General features: G+C 35.6%; 1 protein-coding gene across 5 annotated transcripts in view; it reads right to left on the bottom strand.

The window, feature by feature from the left end:
• Positions 1-15,384, bottom strand: part of ANKRD17 (ankyrin repeat domain 17) — a 165,763-nt gene that overhangs the window by 134,042 nt on the left and 16,337 nt on the right. The gene's annotated exons all lie outside the window — the stretch shown is intronic.

The raw sequence follows: 15,384 nt of genomic DNA, 5'->3' as shown, positions 1-15,384 counted from the left end.
CACTGGGGTGGTACATTCCTCTGTTAGTCAATCAGTCATGTCTGACTCTTTGCTACCCCATGGATTGCAGCCCACCAGGTTCCTCTGTCCATGGAATTCTCCATGCAAGAATACTGGAGTGGGTAGCCATTCCCTTCTCCAGGGGATCTTTCTGACCCACAGATCAAATTGGGATCTCCTGCATTGCTGGCAGATTCTTTACCATTTGAGCCACATTCCTTTAGGACCTATTAAAACATAATTTTGGGGTCAGTAGTATATTTGGCTGACTCTGGTTCAGTATTCTCTTAGTCATCATATTCTCTTATGTACAGTTAAGGGAAATTAAAATGTTAAAGTAACCTAAAATGAGTTCAGACTAGTAAAATCAAGGGAAACACAAGCTGAATTCCATTATTTCTGTAAGTTGCTTGGTATTAAAACGGTAAATGGCAGGTTGCCCACTATTTTATGCACTGTTCTGACACTCTCCCCTGGAAGAAAACATGTACAAAGATTAAGACAGAGGCATGACTAAGAGGAAGTTGTTAAGGATGATATTCATGTGTCTCTGCTCTCTCTGCCCTATGCCTCAGTATGGTTTAAAAGCTTTTGTACTAGCAAATGGTGGTATACAGTGTGGGGTAGTGTCATAACCAACTTGACAATTTATTAATTACAAAATAACAATAAATCTCTAGCTTAAAAAAAAAAACCTGATGTTTGACTCTTTGACATAAATCATAGCAAGATACTCAATGACCCACATCCCAGAGTAATGGAACTAAAAACAAAAATAAATAAATGGGATCTTATTAAAAGCTTTTGCACAGCAAAGGAAACCATAAACAGGATGAAAAGGCAATCCTCAGACTGGGAGAAAATAATTCCAAGTGAAGCAATTGACAAAAGATTAACCTATAAAATATACAAGCAGCTCAGGCAGATCAACATCAGAAAAACAAACAACCCAATCAAAAAACAGGCAGAAGATCTAAACAGACATTTCTCCAAAGAAGACATACAGATGGCTAATAAACACGTGAAAAGATGCTCAGCATCACTCATATTAGAGAAATGCAAATCAAAATTGCAATGAGGTATCACCTCACATTGGTCAGAATGGCCATCATCAAAAAATCTACAAACAATAAATGCTGGAGAGGATGTGAAGAAAAGGGAACTCTGTACTGTTGGTGGGAATGTAAATTGATATAGCCACTCTGGAGAACAGTATGGAGATTTCTTAAAGAAAAAGAACTAAGAATAAAAGTACCATATGACCCAGCAATCCCACTATTTGGCAAATACCCTGAGAAAGCCACAATTCTAAAAGACACATGTTCAGTGCAGCACTATCTACAAGACCCAGGACATGGAAGCAACCAAGATGTCCACTGACAGATGAATGGATAAGGAAGTTGTGGTGCATATGTACCATGGAATACTACTCAGCCATAAAAATGGACATATCTGAATCAGTTCTAGTGAGATGGATACACCTAGAGGCTGTTACACAGTGTGAAATCAGAAAAAGAAATATTGTACATTAATGCATATATGTGTAATTTAGAAAAATGGTACTGATGAACCTATTTGTAGGGCAACAATAGAGTTCCAGACATAAAGGAGAGACTTTCAACACAGAGCAGGAAGGAGAGAGTGGGACAAATTCAAAGAGTAGCATTGAAACATATACATTACCATGTGCAAAATAGATAGCTAGTGGGCATTTGCTGTATGATGGAGGAAGCTCAATTTGCTGCTCTGTGATCACCTAGAGAGGTGGGACGGGGAGGGAGGTTCATGAAGGAGGGGATATATGTAAACCCATGGCTGATTCATGTTTATGTATGGCAAAAAACCAACACAACATTGTAAAGCAGTTATCCTTCAGTTTAAAAAAAAACAAAAAAAAAACTTTATGTTGGGACTTCCTTGGCACCCAGTGGTTAAGAATTCACCTGCCAATGCAGGGTACACAGGTTTGATCCATGGTCTGGGAACTATGATCCTACATACCTCAGAGCAGCTGAGCCTGTGCTCTAGAGCCCATGCTCTGCAACGAGAGAGTCACCTCAATGAGAAGCCTGCACACCGCAGCTAGAGAGTAGCCGCGACTACTGTCACAACCAGAGAAAGCCCGAGCAGGGCAACAAAGAGCCTGGGCTCTGCAGCAAAGACCCAATGCAGCCAAAAATAAAATAAAATTATAAAAAAATAAAACTGACAAATTATCTAATTTTCTAAAAATTCTGTTCCTCTTAAATACAAATCCCATCTAGGTTTAATGGATTCTTTAACTTAGTAAGTTGTGAAGTTTCTGTCAGAATTTAGTATTATAAGGATTCTGCATATAATAATTCTGTACGATTTTTTTTGGTTATGTTCTTACTAAACTAATAAAATAGTGTTAGTCTGCCTTCCACATTTACTTCAAACTATTCCTTTTGAAAATATAAAATTCTAAAGTAATCCTTCCATCATTATTGGGAAAAAAATTGAATGCAAACTAAGAAAAAGACGGGGTTTTATTAACACAAACAGCATTAAACAGCTTCTCTCATAGTCTCCTCACATATATTCCAGGTCTAATTTTGATGATAATATTTTAAAATAAGGATGACTGAAACTTCACCAGAACCTCCAAAATAAATGTTAACAGTTGGACAGGTTTTTAGATATGTGAGGAACAGCTAAAAGGCTTAGGTAACAAAGAATTAAGTAAGGATATATAAAATTATACTCGCATACATAAAATCATGCAAAGACCATGTAGTAGTATATTCTAAACATGACAAAGAGTATTTATTTCTTAAATAAAATTTTTCTCAAGTCTAACATGATAAAAAGGCTTCAGTAAACTTTTTCAGAAAGACCATTATAACTATCATTCATTTATACAACTATTTACTGAGTGTTTACTAGGTGACAGGCTTTATACTACACAGTGGATATAGAATGACAAAGTTACTGTACCTTCAAGAGTCTATTATTTAGAAAAACTTGATCCTGATTCTTCATAAAGTTTAAAATCAAAATCTTCAATGATTTTTTCCATCTTCTCTGATACATAGTTCCTTTCCATTTTTCTTTAATAAATAAAACTCAAAACTCCACTAAGAACAGTATAAAAAGTATTATTATAAACAAATATTTCATTCAGACATAGATTCCATCCAGAACAGAACTGAATACAAGCACAATCTTGTCCAAATATAAGTAATATACTAAGCAAAGTAAAAAACAAAGCAGCTTTCCCTCCTTTCACATCTGCAATTACAGTTGTGCCTGCTGGACACTTGCATTTCTTGTCTCCACCCATGATGGGTCACACCATGAATTCATTCTTTCCTAGTATTTCACAATAGGGTCTAGTGATTAACATTTTCACTTTCATACAAAATTGATACGATATTTATTGTTTTTAGTGAATGTTCACCTCCCAAATTTGTCTGTACAACATTTCAAAAAGAAAAACCAGTACATATATAATGGGAATAAGTTCAATGTTTTCGGGTTTTGTTTCAAATAGGCTAAATCTATTGACAGTAAAGCACTCTCAATTTGGTGAGCAATACATTAAATGTCCTATATTTAAAAGGAGTAAGTATCTACTTGCAAAATAAATACACTGCCTCCCCAACACACACACACAGAGCCTACCTCCCTACCATCACTCCACAGACACAGTGGTGGGGAGAGTAGAGAGGATGAGGACAAAACACAAATAACAACGAATGACAAGCCCAAACCCAATCTACTACCTTTCTAAAGGACAACTATTCTACTCCAGGGGACATAACAAACAGTTCCAGGTCACTTACAATAGTACCAAAGGCATGGAAGATAATCAGGATGTAAAAACTATCCAGGCAACCTTGCAATCTCATCTCTCTGGTTGTTTGACGGTCTGGAGTTGCTGGCAACAAGCTCCATCAGTCTGCTTTGTCACAATGCCTATTACCACTCTGCTGTTCCTGGCCTATCTGTTCACCACAAATCTTGAAAGTTCCGCCTGCACGCCAACTGCTGCAAGTACTCTTTCAGATTCATAATCCATCTCCTAAGAAATGTATTACATTTCAATTGTCTGTGTTCTCAAAAAACTAGGCCAAAAATTGCAAAGCGAGGTCCCTTTTCCACTAATCTGATCCTGACTAGAGATAGAGAATCTTCAGGGGTCTTCATAAAAGGAAAATCTCAGAGCATAATTCTGACATTCTAAAGTTTCCAAGGTGGATCTACAGACAGAATCTGAATACAAGCACCCTCATACATACACACATATATACTTAAGTATATATGTGTGTGTGTGTGTGTGTGTATAAATACTGATTTCATTCACTGTAACTGTGACTCTTTGGTCATCAGGAGGATATCCCACAACATAGCTATGTTAGAAGCAATGTTACCATTACTTTCAACTTCTCTCACAAATTTCAAATATTTAGTTTTACTACCAAATTGCCAACAAAAACTAACACAATATAAGTAAATGGAAGTTAATATTTACAACTTTTATGTGTGTAACAGATAAACATTAGCATATTTTATGAAATTACTACCATGTTTTACGAAAGCAAACTTAACCCACATTCATATCTTTCCAAAGGTCCCTCACCAATCGACAATTTCCATCCTCTTCAAGAACATGTATCATAACATCTCTCTGTGAAAGTAATTAATAGTTTAAATGGTAGCCACTGAAAAACTAATAGCTTACAAAGTGTTTAAAAGTGTAACAGAACTGCCAAATATATTATGTTCAGGTAAACTCTCTTACACAAATTCCCCGATTTCCAGTATAATGCTTCTTTTTAAAAGTACTTCTCATAAAATATTTTAAGAGTATATATTTGCATAAGTTATTATTTTTTTTTTTTAGAACTTCAGCTTGCTTAGAAAACTACATGTAATTTAAGTAGAATCATTATAATGTACATAGGTCTTAGGGTCTTTTGTATTTTACACTTTCAATACTTAAAGACATATAATAGCATAGGATTTTATAATTTTTAAAATCAAATACGAAAAACATACAATTAGAAATACGCTTCCCAAAATATATTTCTGATGCAACACTCCTAAAATTAGGCTTTCAAAAAACATTTTACCTATGTACAGTATAAACAGGAATGCCAACCTATCTTTAAGTTGAAGTGGTATCAAAATAAAATTAATTCCTTCACTCAATAAGCATTGTCCAGTCAGGGACATAAGACCCATCTTTAGAAGGATAACAAAGGCCATTTCTATTCCCATCTTTCAACTCTTCCAGTTCTTCCAGAAGATAATCATGTCTCCAGTAGCTGTAGCTCTCCCTGATCACATGACTTCCTTCTTATGAACAAACCATGCTTCTAATCCCAGTCTTCAGTATGCCAGAGAAAATGTCATTTTATTTAGGGCCATTGGTGGGAAGGACTCAAATTTTTCTAATACATCTAAATTTTTAACAAACTTTTTTTAAAAAAAAGAATCATGGAAATGAGTCCAGAATTGACATACAAAATCAAGAGGGAAAGTCAGTGAAGAAATACTTATGCATCTTACGTAAAAATATTCATATATTCTATGCAACTCCCCAAATTCCTGGAATTAATTTCATGTGTCCAATATTTCCACCTCACATAGTTTCTAATAACTATGTGGTCCTGGACTGTTACTTTATAAATAAAAGTATCATTATCTAACTAGGTAAATACAACACATCTGCAATGTTTTCAATATTATAAATATGATGCACGAAGGTGGGATTTTTAAAGATACAAAGGCTGCAAAGGCACAAGATGAACAGTAAATCTTTTTGTTACTTGCCTGCAATAAAATAGCAATACATTGTTACATTGTTAACTGATTTGTAGTGTGATTACAAGCTTAATTTCAATATCTGTTAAGTTTGTTACTTGACTTCTGTTTCTTGATTTATTAATTTTTATGTGTTATCTATTTACCGCCCACTGAAGAAATGAACACTGACTCTTTCTTTGTTGCCCTCTATCTCCCAATTTTAAGGGTTATAACATTTTTTTATTATGAAAGTTTATAACTATACTCCTTAACTATTTCACAACTATAATTAAATCTATTTTATATATTTTCTAGGTTGATTCTAATGGCACCCCACTCCAGTACTCTTCTTGCCTGGAGAATCCCATGGACAGAGGAGCCCAGTGGGCTGCAGTCCATGGGGTTGCCAAGAGTCGGAAACGACTGAAGCGACTTAGCAGCAGCAGCAGCAGCAGCAGGTTGATTCTAAAAACTAAAAATTAACTGCATTTATAACATGACTAGGTAAATCCTAATCCCTGAAGGAAATGCAATTTTATATCATTTAGACATTACTGGTTGAACAAGAAGTGTCCATGTAGTCTAAGAATTTTCTTCTAGTTTTCTTTAGTTCTTTTTGAAGGTCCAAGATTGCCACTGTAGCTACCAGTTTCTTCCCCTGACACTTCCCTACTACCGTATCATCTATCTCAGATTATATTTTCCATTGTATAATAATATCTCAAATATAGTTATATAAGATACATAGTTTTTTCTCAGGGTAAAAATTTACTTGTCTTCACATGATAACTAGTACAGTATAAAAAATTTAGGTGCAAATCTGCTGCTGCTGCTGCTGCTGCTAAATCGCTTCAGTCGTGTCCGACTCTGTGCGACCCCATAGACAGCGGCCCACCAGGCTCCCCCATCCCTGGGATTCTCCAGGCAAGAACACTGGAGTGGGTTGCCATTTCCTTCTCCAATGCATGAAAGTGAAATGAAAAGTGAAAGTGAAGTTGCTCAGTCGTGTCTGACTCTATTTTTCCCTAAATGGTGAAAATACTGCTTGTCTTCAAGCATTCAGTATGGCTCCTAAGATTTCAGTTATTGGATTTTCCATTTTTTATTCCCGCTCTCTAGCTGTAACTGAGAATTTTCTTTTTATGTTAGAGTTCTGAAATTTTACCAGATGTGTCTAGATGTAGGTCTTTTTTCATTCCTCCTGCGTGGTACTAGATGGGCTCCTTTAATCTGAAATTTTTTATCTTTCTTCGGCTCATGAAATTTCAATTATTTCTTTCAGTATTTGTCTCCTTCCCACTTTCTGTACTTTTTCTAGAATTAATGTTTACAGATGTGAAAACTTTGTGATATATTTTCCATACCTCTCCATTTTTCCAGATCTTTTTTTCTTTTGCTTCATATCTAGAGTTCTTCGTCTTTAGCGCAAAATCAATAACCCAGTCTTGATTAATGCTAAATTGTTATTTAACCCAATCATTAACATTTATCATTGTAATTTTCAAAATCTTTTCTGCTTCTCTGCCACTTTTTCAGTGAAACTCTGATTAATCATTGCAACATGTTCTTAAATCTTAGTAAAATATGTATTACATTTTTTTTTCTTTGAAGTTTTCTTCGGAATTTTATCTGAGGTCAGTTGCTCTTTCATTCCTCTTAATCGTCTTCCATCTTGATTCTCCTCAATTGTTTATTTATACTGGCTTATAAAAGATTACTTTTGGCTTTCTCTGATGTTGTTCGGACTTGTTTTTGCAAATGGTGTCTCACTTAAATGGGAGTGTGATCCCATTTAAGTAGTCAGGGCATACAGATAAGCAGGCACCCCAGAAAGGTACCTAAACAAGAAGTCAAGCCTGCCGGGATCCACCAAAAGTGTTTTTCTCTGAAGAAGCAAGCTTCAGTGCCTCTGCTCCTCTCTCAGATTCCAAGATCTCAGATGTCCTACTGAACTGTTAGTCTACTTTCTTAAAAGAGAACAGTTCTTAGACTTCAGGCCTGAGGGCAGGCACCACTGCCACCAGAGCTGTTTAGACTGGAGGAAGGGGAGGATGGAGGTCCAACTAACCCAGCACTCTGGCAAGTAACTCTTTAAAAAATTCCTGATTATTACTCAATTACTACTGTTCTCTGTCCTTGTTGACTCCAAGCCTGGAGCCTTTCCAAGGTTCCCCTAGGAAAACCTGAGCTTACCTCTGGTATCTTGAGTTCCAGTTTCCTTTGAGATTTTGCTGTCAATGCGATCCCGTGAGCTTTCTATCTTCTTCAAAATTTCTGGTCCTCTGATGGTACCTGTAGTGGACTGTGAACTGTAATTTTACTATTCAACATGCTTTATCCCCGGCCCACCTTTCTAGTAATATAATCCCTCATGTCTGTGGGGAAAATATTTCATGTGATTTGGGTAGAGGTGAGTCTTCCCAGCCACCACTGGCTAGAATATCCCAGCCCCCTCTCCTTTGGCAGCCATCTTTGCCTAGCTGAAAATAAAACTAATTCAAGAAGAAAAGGGAGAGTAAAAATGTTGTGAGAAAACCAGTACTGATAATATTATTCAAATCTGGACTTATCTATGCCTAAAGTTGGATCTTCTTCCCTTCTTCCCCACACACATCTGAGTACACACAAAGTTAAAGAGCTAATGAGGTTCTTTTGCTTCTCTTTAAGGTAGTTTGACCAATGTAATAATATCTGTTTCTTGCTTTTCAAAACTGTGGTTTAGTTCAATCTTTAAATAACCTAAGTGGGATGCTGGGAACAAAGAAAGTTAAAGGAATGCAATCAATGCACCATATTAAAAAGAAAAGACAAAAATTGTAAAATAAGCCGGAAGAAGTCAAATTAAAATTTACAGTTTGGTGTTGAACATAGAATGAGGAAATAGCTATAAATATTAAGTATATCTTATCATTCCCTAAGACATCTGTCATACCTATAGGGGGAAGAAAGGCAGATACAAAAACCAGTTATCTCTCAACAAGTTTTTCCCCTGAGTTAAGATTCCAATGATTTCAAAAAGAACAAGGAAGGAAAATTTTTGGTAGTGATTTATAATGTTCTAATCTATTACATCCCCAAAGAAAATCCTTTGAAAGGTTATATAGTGTCAATTTCTAGAAGAAAAATTCTTTATCTTTGACACGATTCTTTGGGGAGAGGTATGGAAGGAGTTGTTTACTGTTTAATTTTAGAGATGATAAAAAGCACAGAAGGTCATTGATCTCAATGGATGAAAGATGAAATCTGGTACTCTTCAACTAATACAAATAATCCAAGGTTCAAAGACCTATGTCTCAAAAGATTATCCTACTGAAAAATCTGCAAAATATTGTATGAATATATTTAAGTACATGTGAGGGAGCACAGGTCCACAGTTTTCATCAGAATCTAACTAAAATCCAGGAGCTATAAAAGGTAAAGAAAACCGCTCCTGATTGTAAAAGAACAACGAGGACTTAATTCAAATATTACATTTACAGTTAAATACAAAATTTCCAAGTAATCAATACCTTCAATACATAAAATAGTGTACTAGATGTTTACATTATCTCCATTCTTTAGAAAAAATTATTAGTTCCAATATGGATGAACAAAAGGAAGTTAAGTAGTAACTTTCCCAAAGTCACATAGTATTAAAGCAGGATACAAAAGCAAGTTTCCCACCTTGAATTAAATCTTTCTATACAATGCCCCCACCCCCTGCACCCCCTCCGCTCCAGGAGAAATATTAGAAAATAAAAGGCAATGGGTTATTTCATAATGGAATGTAATATTATGTTGGGCACAGAAATTGTCAGGTATTCACATGTCTAGGATTTAATGAAACTGGAATACCCTTCAATTAATATTTTTATGGAAACTTCTGCTTCTAGAAGTGAGGTCAAGAGACCTTAGTATTTGATTGAGATTCATGAATCTTAACATTCAAGACTCAATGAATGGGTCCTCTTGCTATTCTGTTCTTCTGAGCTCTGTGGGAAACAAAACGAAGTTTCTCATGCATGGAAGACAAAAAGCTGCAATACCAAGCCCATGTTTTTTATGTCTTGGATACAAGATAATAAGAGAATCTGGTGATAGGGCCAAAGTAGGTAAGAACTTCTACATATGGAACAACCTCCCACATACCTAAGACACATTAACAACTTAAAATATATTCCAGAACTAGGTTCTGACTAAGAGAATTCAGTATCAGAGTTTGGGTTGTAGCCAGAAAGCTGGGTCAAACAGTGGAGAGGATCTCAAACTGGGAGATGGTAATACTGGGCAGAGTAAGAAAAGCAAAGCAGGAAAGGTACAAATGAAAGACCAATCCACAAAGCAAGTTAGGGCTATGTTTTAAAGATTCTGAGATTTAAGAAAACAGTATAGTCAGATTTTTGCTTTATACTTTGCCATTTTATCTAGAACCACTGAATCACCTGCTAAGCTTACAGCAGAGAAGTCATCAAAATATGGTTTGCTTCATCATTCCCAGAAGAGCCGATAAGAATAAGAAAAGGATGCTGCATTCCCCATTACTCTTATCTCTCCCTCTTTATTAACAGTATGGTTAAGCAGTAAAAAATATTAAATTCTAGAGGAACTGAAGAATATATTCTATTTAAGTACTAAAGATCTAACGAATTCTGAATATAATCCTAAAAGATCATCTAACCCATACAACTATCATTTGTAAAATCTTCACTACAGAATTGGAGAAGGGAATGGCAACCAACTCCAGTATTCTTGCCTGGAGAATTCTATGGACAGAGGAGCCTGGCAGGCTACAGCCCACGGAGTCACAAAGAATAGGACATGACTGAGTGACTAACACTTCACTACAGAATCCCACTTCCTATGCTAACACTGACTCCACCTAAAATAAATTAATCCACATGCACAATTACAGCCAAAGAGTTTTACTGGCAATCTATGAATTAATAAAATAATCAAATTAAATGGAGTTAGGAAAGAAAATAAGAGAGTCAAAATTTTTTTAATTACAGATTTTAAATTGTACTTTTTAAAAATAGCCAAACATACTACTAAACAGTAACCCAATTCACAATGCTCTCCATTATTCCTCAAACCTCAGTTTTAAAAACTAGTATTTATGGAGACTGTTATAGTTCACAAATGTTTTGACACAATCATCTCATCTGACCCCCCACCCAAAAGAAGGTATTATGATGTCCCTTTTATGTTAGGCTCTGAGATTCAGCTTGCCTATCACACTTACTTGACAGCATGAATTAAGACATGTGGTAAGTCTAAGACAGCATACTTCTCACTTCACATCTTAACAACTTATCTACAAGTTATGTATTTTGATTTGATGTTCCACAAAAGGTACAGAATAGTATACTATTCACTCACAATCTATGAAATCCATCTCAGGATCACATGAATTTTGCTAAAGATGGACTCAGGGAAATAACAAAATGTAACATAACAGAGCAACGTTAACTATACTCCAATAAAGTCTTTTTTTTAAGGAGGTGGGGTGCAGTTCTATAATATGGTGTTCTAAACAACTCTTAAACGTACCAGGACTATTACTGTTGCTGCTGCTGCTGCTGCTGCTAAGTCGCCTCAGTCATGTCCGACTGTATGTGACCCCATAGACTGCAGCCCACCAGGCTCCTCCGTCCCTGGGATTCTCCAGCAAAGAACACTGGAGTGGGTTGCCATTTCCTTCTCCAATGCATGAAAGTGAAAGTGAAGTCGTTCAGTCGTGTCCTACTCCCAGGGACCCCATGGACTGCAGCCTACCAGGCTCCTCCGTCCATGGGATTTTCCAGGCAAGAGTACTGGAGTGGGTTGCCATTGCCTTATGTATAATGACCCAGAGGTATGTCATAAATTAGAAAAAGACGTCATTCACACAGATCTGTAAATAAGACCTAAATACAAGATTAAATGAGCTAGTGAGTTCTATAATTTATACCAAATATCTCTTGAGCCAATTATTAGGGAGATCAGGGAACAGAAGGGAACCAGTGACCTATACCAGTTAAAAAAAAGCAGACTTTGATGTGAGACTGCTCATGTTTATATTCTATTTCCATCATTTACTGTGACCTTGAGCAAGTTATTCTTTTCCTTGATTTTTTTTTCAACTACAAACTGTGGATAATAGTATTATCTACCTCTTAGAGTTGTGAGGATTAAATAAGACACTACACATAATTATAGTATATAGTAAGCACTCATTAAAATATTAGTTATTGGGGTTATAATTACCCAATGTTCTAAGTGTTATGAATACTTTCAGGAAAGAGGTGATATTTTATCTGTCTCTTAATGGATAAAACATTTAACAGAGAATGACATCCACAGAGACTAGATATCAATGGGGCTTGTAACCCAACATATGACATAGCACATTCTAAAACATACTAAACCACTAAAAACCCACTGTAGTTTAAAAAATACAGAGCTCATTCACATAATAAAATGTCAGTTACAGAAACAGACCCATGTACCTTTGGTCCGGCACTTTCACCACTGAAATATATCCTAAAATACAAACATACACAGACACAGATACATATCAAAAAGAATCCACTGCAGTATTATTTGTAATGGAAGAACACTGGACAAAACCAAAACACTGGGTACAAACACTCAACAAAATCAGGGAAGTCATGATACATGACAAGGGAACATTTCACAGCCATTACGAGGAATAAGATAATCAATATGTGCATTTACACTGGAAGAGTCTATGATAAGATTATTAATTTTAAAAAGAAAATTTCAGAATATCTATATAATGACCCCCTTTATATAAAACAAAAATTTGCTTACACAGATACATGTGAAGATATATATGTGCAAATACATATAAAGCCATGAAATGTACACACTTAAAATTTATACCTTGGGGGCTTCCCTGGTGTCTCAATGGTAAAGAATTCACCCATCAGGAAGATCCCCTGGTGAAGGAAATGGCAACTGACTCCAGTATTCTTGCCTGGGAAATCTCATGGACGGAGGAGCCTGGTGGGCTACAGGTCATGGGGTTGCAAAAGAGTCAGACGTGACTTGGTGACTAAAATCTATACCTTGGGCTACAGAAGAAGGGAGCTTTGACTCATACTTTATCTTCCTCTACTGTTTAAATGTTTACAATTTATACTTACTACATGACAATAAAAACAGAAAGAAGATAATGCATACTCAGGGCTCTGTAGTGACCTAAAAGGGAAGGAAATCCAAAAAAAGGGGGATGGGGGAAGAGGGAAGAAAAAAAAAGTGATGTATGCATACATATAGCTGATTCACTTTGCTGTACAGTAGAAACTGACATAGCAGTATTAGGCAATTATACTTCAATAAAAAAAAATAGAAAAAGATGAAAAAAAGATAATGCAATCTCCCTTTAAGATTCCACCAACATTAAACAAACAAAATAAACATCAGTCACAGTTTGGCTGCATACTTGGCTGCATACTTCAGCCAAGGTTTAATTTAAAGGATTCAGTACAATTAAGACTTGTCTGTCTCAGGTCATATAGCAGTTCTTCTATTTTGGCATTTCCTAAATAGCAACTGCATAAGTATTACATTATTCCTGGCTTATGTGAAATATATTTTTAAAATATTGAAACAAAACTAAAGAATACTAGAATGATAATGCAAGAGAACTAAAACACATCCATAGTTTCTTGATCCTGCCCTAAAAGTGTATGGAGGTGTTCAAGTTCAAAGGCAGCATATTAAGACTAGCAACATCACAAATCAATAAGAACATGCTATAGATCCGGTGAGCTTCCCCGGTAGCTCAGCTGGTAAGGAATACAGCTGCAATGCAGGAGACCCCTGTTCGATTACTGGGTCAGGAAGATCCCCTGGAGAAGGGATACACTACACGCCAGTATTCTTGGGCTTCCCTGGTGTCTCAGATGGTAAAGAATCCGCTTGCAATGCAGGGGACCTGGGTTCAATCCCTGGGTTGGGAAGATCCCCTGGAGGAAGGCATGGCAACTCACTCCAGTATTCTTGCCTGGAGAATCCCCATGGACAGAGGAACCTGGTGGGCAAAAGGTCCTGGGGTCGCAAAAAGTCAAACACGACTGAGTGACTAAGCACAGCACACTGGATGCTGGTAGCTTCCCCGGCAGCTCAGTAGTCCATGCAGTCATAAAGAGTCGGACACGACTTAGCAACTAAACAACAACATAGATGCTGGTGCTGAAAGGACCTTTACTTCTTCAGCAGAAATTTGGAAGAGAGGGAGGGAAGAAAGGAAAGAAAGAAGCCAAGCCGGCTTACAGGAAGAAAAATATACATACATACATATATATATATACACACACATGGATTTAAAAAGACCACTAAGTAAAGTGCAAAATATGGAAAATTACTTTGTTAACCATAAAATCCTACGGATGTTAGCTACTTATTAAAAAGTACAGGAAACTGCTTAGTGTTAACAACTAATTTTAAGGACCTTAAGCTTATACAAATGTAATACATATAAAGATGCACGTACTGAGCAGGTATAATCCAGTCTATTGTTCTATTATTTAAATATATGAAATGACAGATGATGAAATAGCTAAATTAATTAACTATTTGGAAACATAAGACTAAGTTCCTATCTTCCTCCAAAGTCAATATAAATTCGAATCACATGAATTAAATGTAAAATTAAGAGGCTCAATAGCCAAGAGGTAGAAGCAACTCAAATGTCCATCAATGGATGAATGGATGAAACAAAATGTAGTATATACATACAATAGAATATTTAGTCCTAGAACAACATGGATGAATCTTAAGCTAAATGAAATAAGCCAGTCACAAAAAGACAAGTACCATATGATTCTACATATATGAAGTATCTAGTCAAAAATCATAGAAACAGGAAGTAAACATTGGCTGCCAGGTACTGGAGAAAAGGGAAATGGAAAACTGTTGTCCAATGAGTATAGAACTTCACTTTTACAAGATGAAAAAGTTCGGCAGATCTACTACACAACAATGTGAACGTATATAACATTACTTAGCTGTACACGTAAATGGCTAAAATAATAAATTTTATGTTGTATTGGTAGCCACAATTATTTTAATTATAAAAAATTAAGAAGTACACACTAAATTACTTAAACCACTAAACAATTACTTAACTATAAAGAGATCAAATAAAGCACTTGATCAAACTTCTAGCAGCTCAATGGCAAAACAGTTAAAAATAAAACATGTAAGGTTAAAAGTAAAAGGCTACATATAAATTAAATCTGTAAAGCACAATTTTTTTAAGACTGATATAAGACTGAAATTATAGTTTCTCCCAATAAGTTTAAAACTCTAATATGAAATGAATAATCTCCATAGAAAATACAAATTAAAATGTTAATAAAATAAAACCCAACAGAATGTTAAAACTACATCATAATATTTCAAACACAGTTTAATATTAGTAAATTTATTATTGCAATTCACTATATGAATAGCTTGGGAGGGGGAAGAAAGAAATAATTATCTTTTCAATAGATGTCAAAAAAGCATTTGATAAAATTCAGTATACCTTTTCTGATACTATTTAGTAGGGTAAGAGAAAGAGATATATTAAATTGATAAAGTGAAAGTGTTAGTTGCTCTGTTGTGTCTGACTCTTTGCAACAC

Source organism: Bos grunniens, chromosome 6 (assembly GCF_055505025.1).
Source record: "Bos grunniens cultivar Pamir isolate PY7600 chromosome 6, Bosgru_T2T1.0, whole genome shotgun sequence".
In the NCBI taxonomy this organism is placed as follows: Eukaryota; Metazoa; Chordata; class Mammalia; order Artiodactyla; family Bovidae; genus Bos; species Bos grunniens.
Note: the sequence above shows the minus strand (reverse complement) of the source record. Positions and strands in the feature narration are given on the sequence as shown.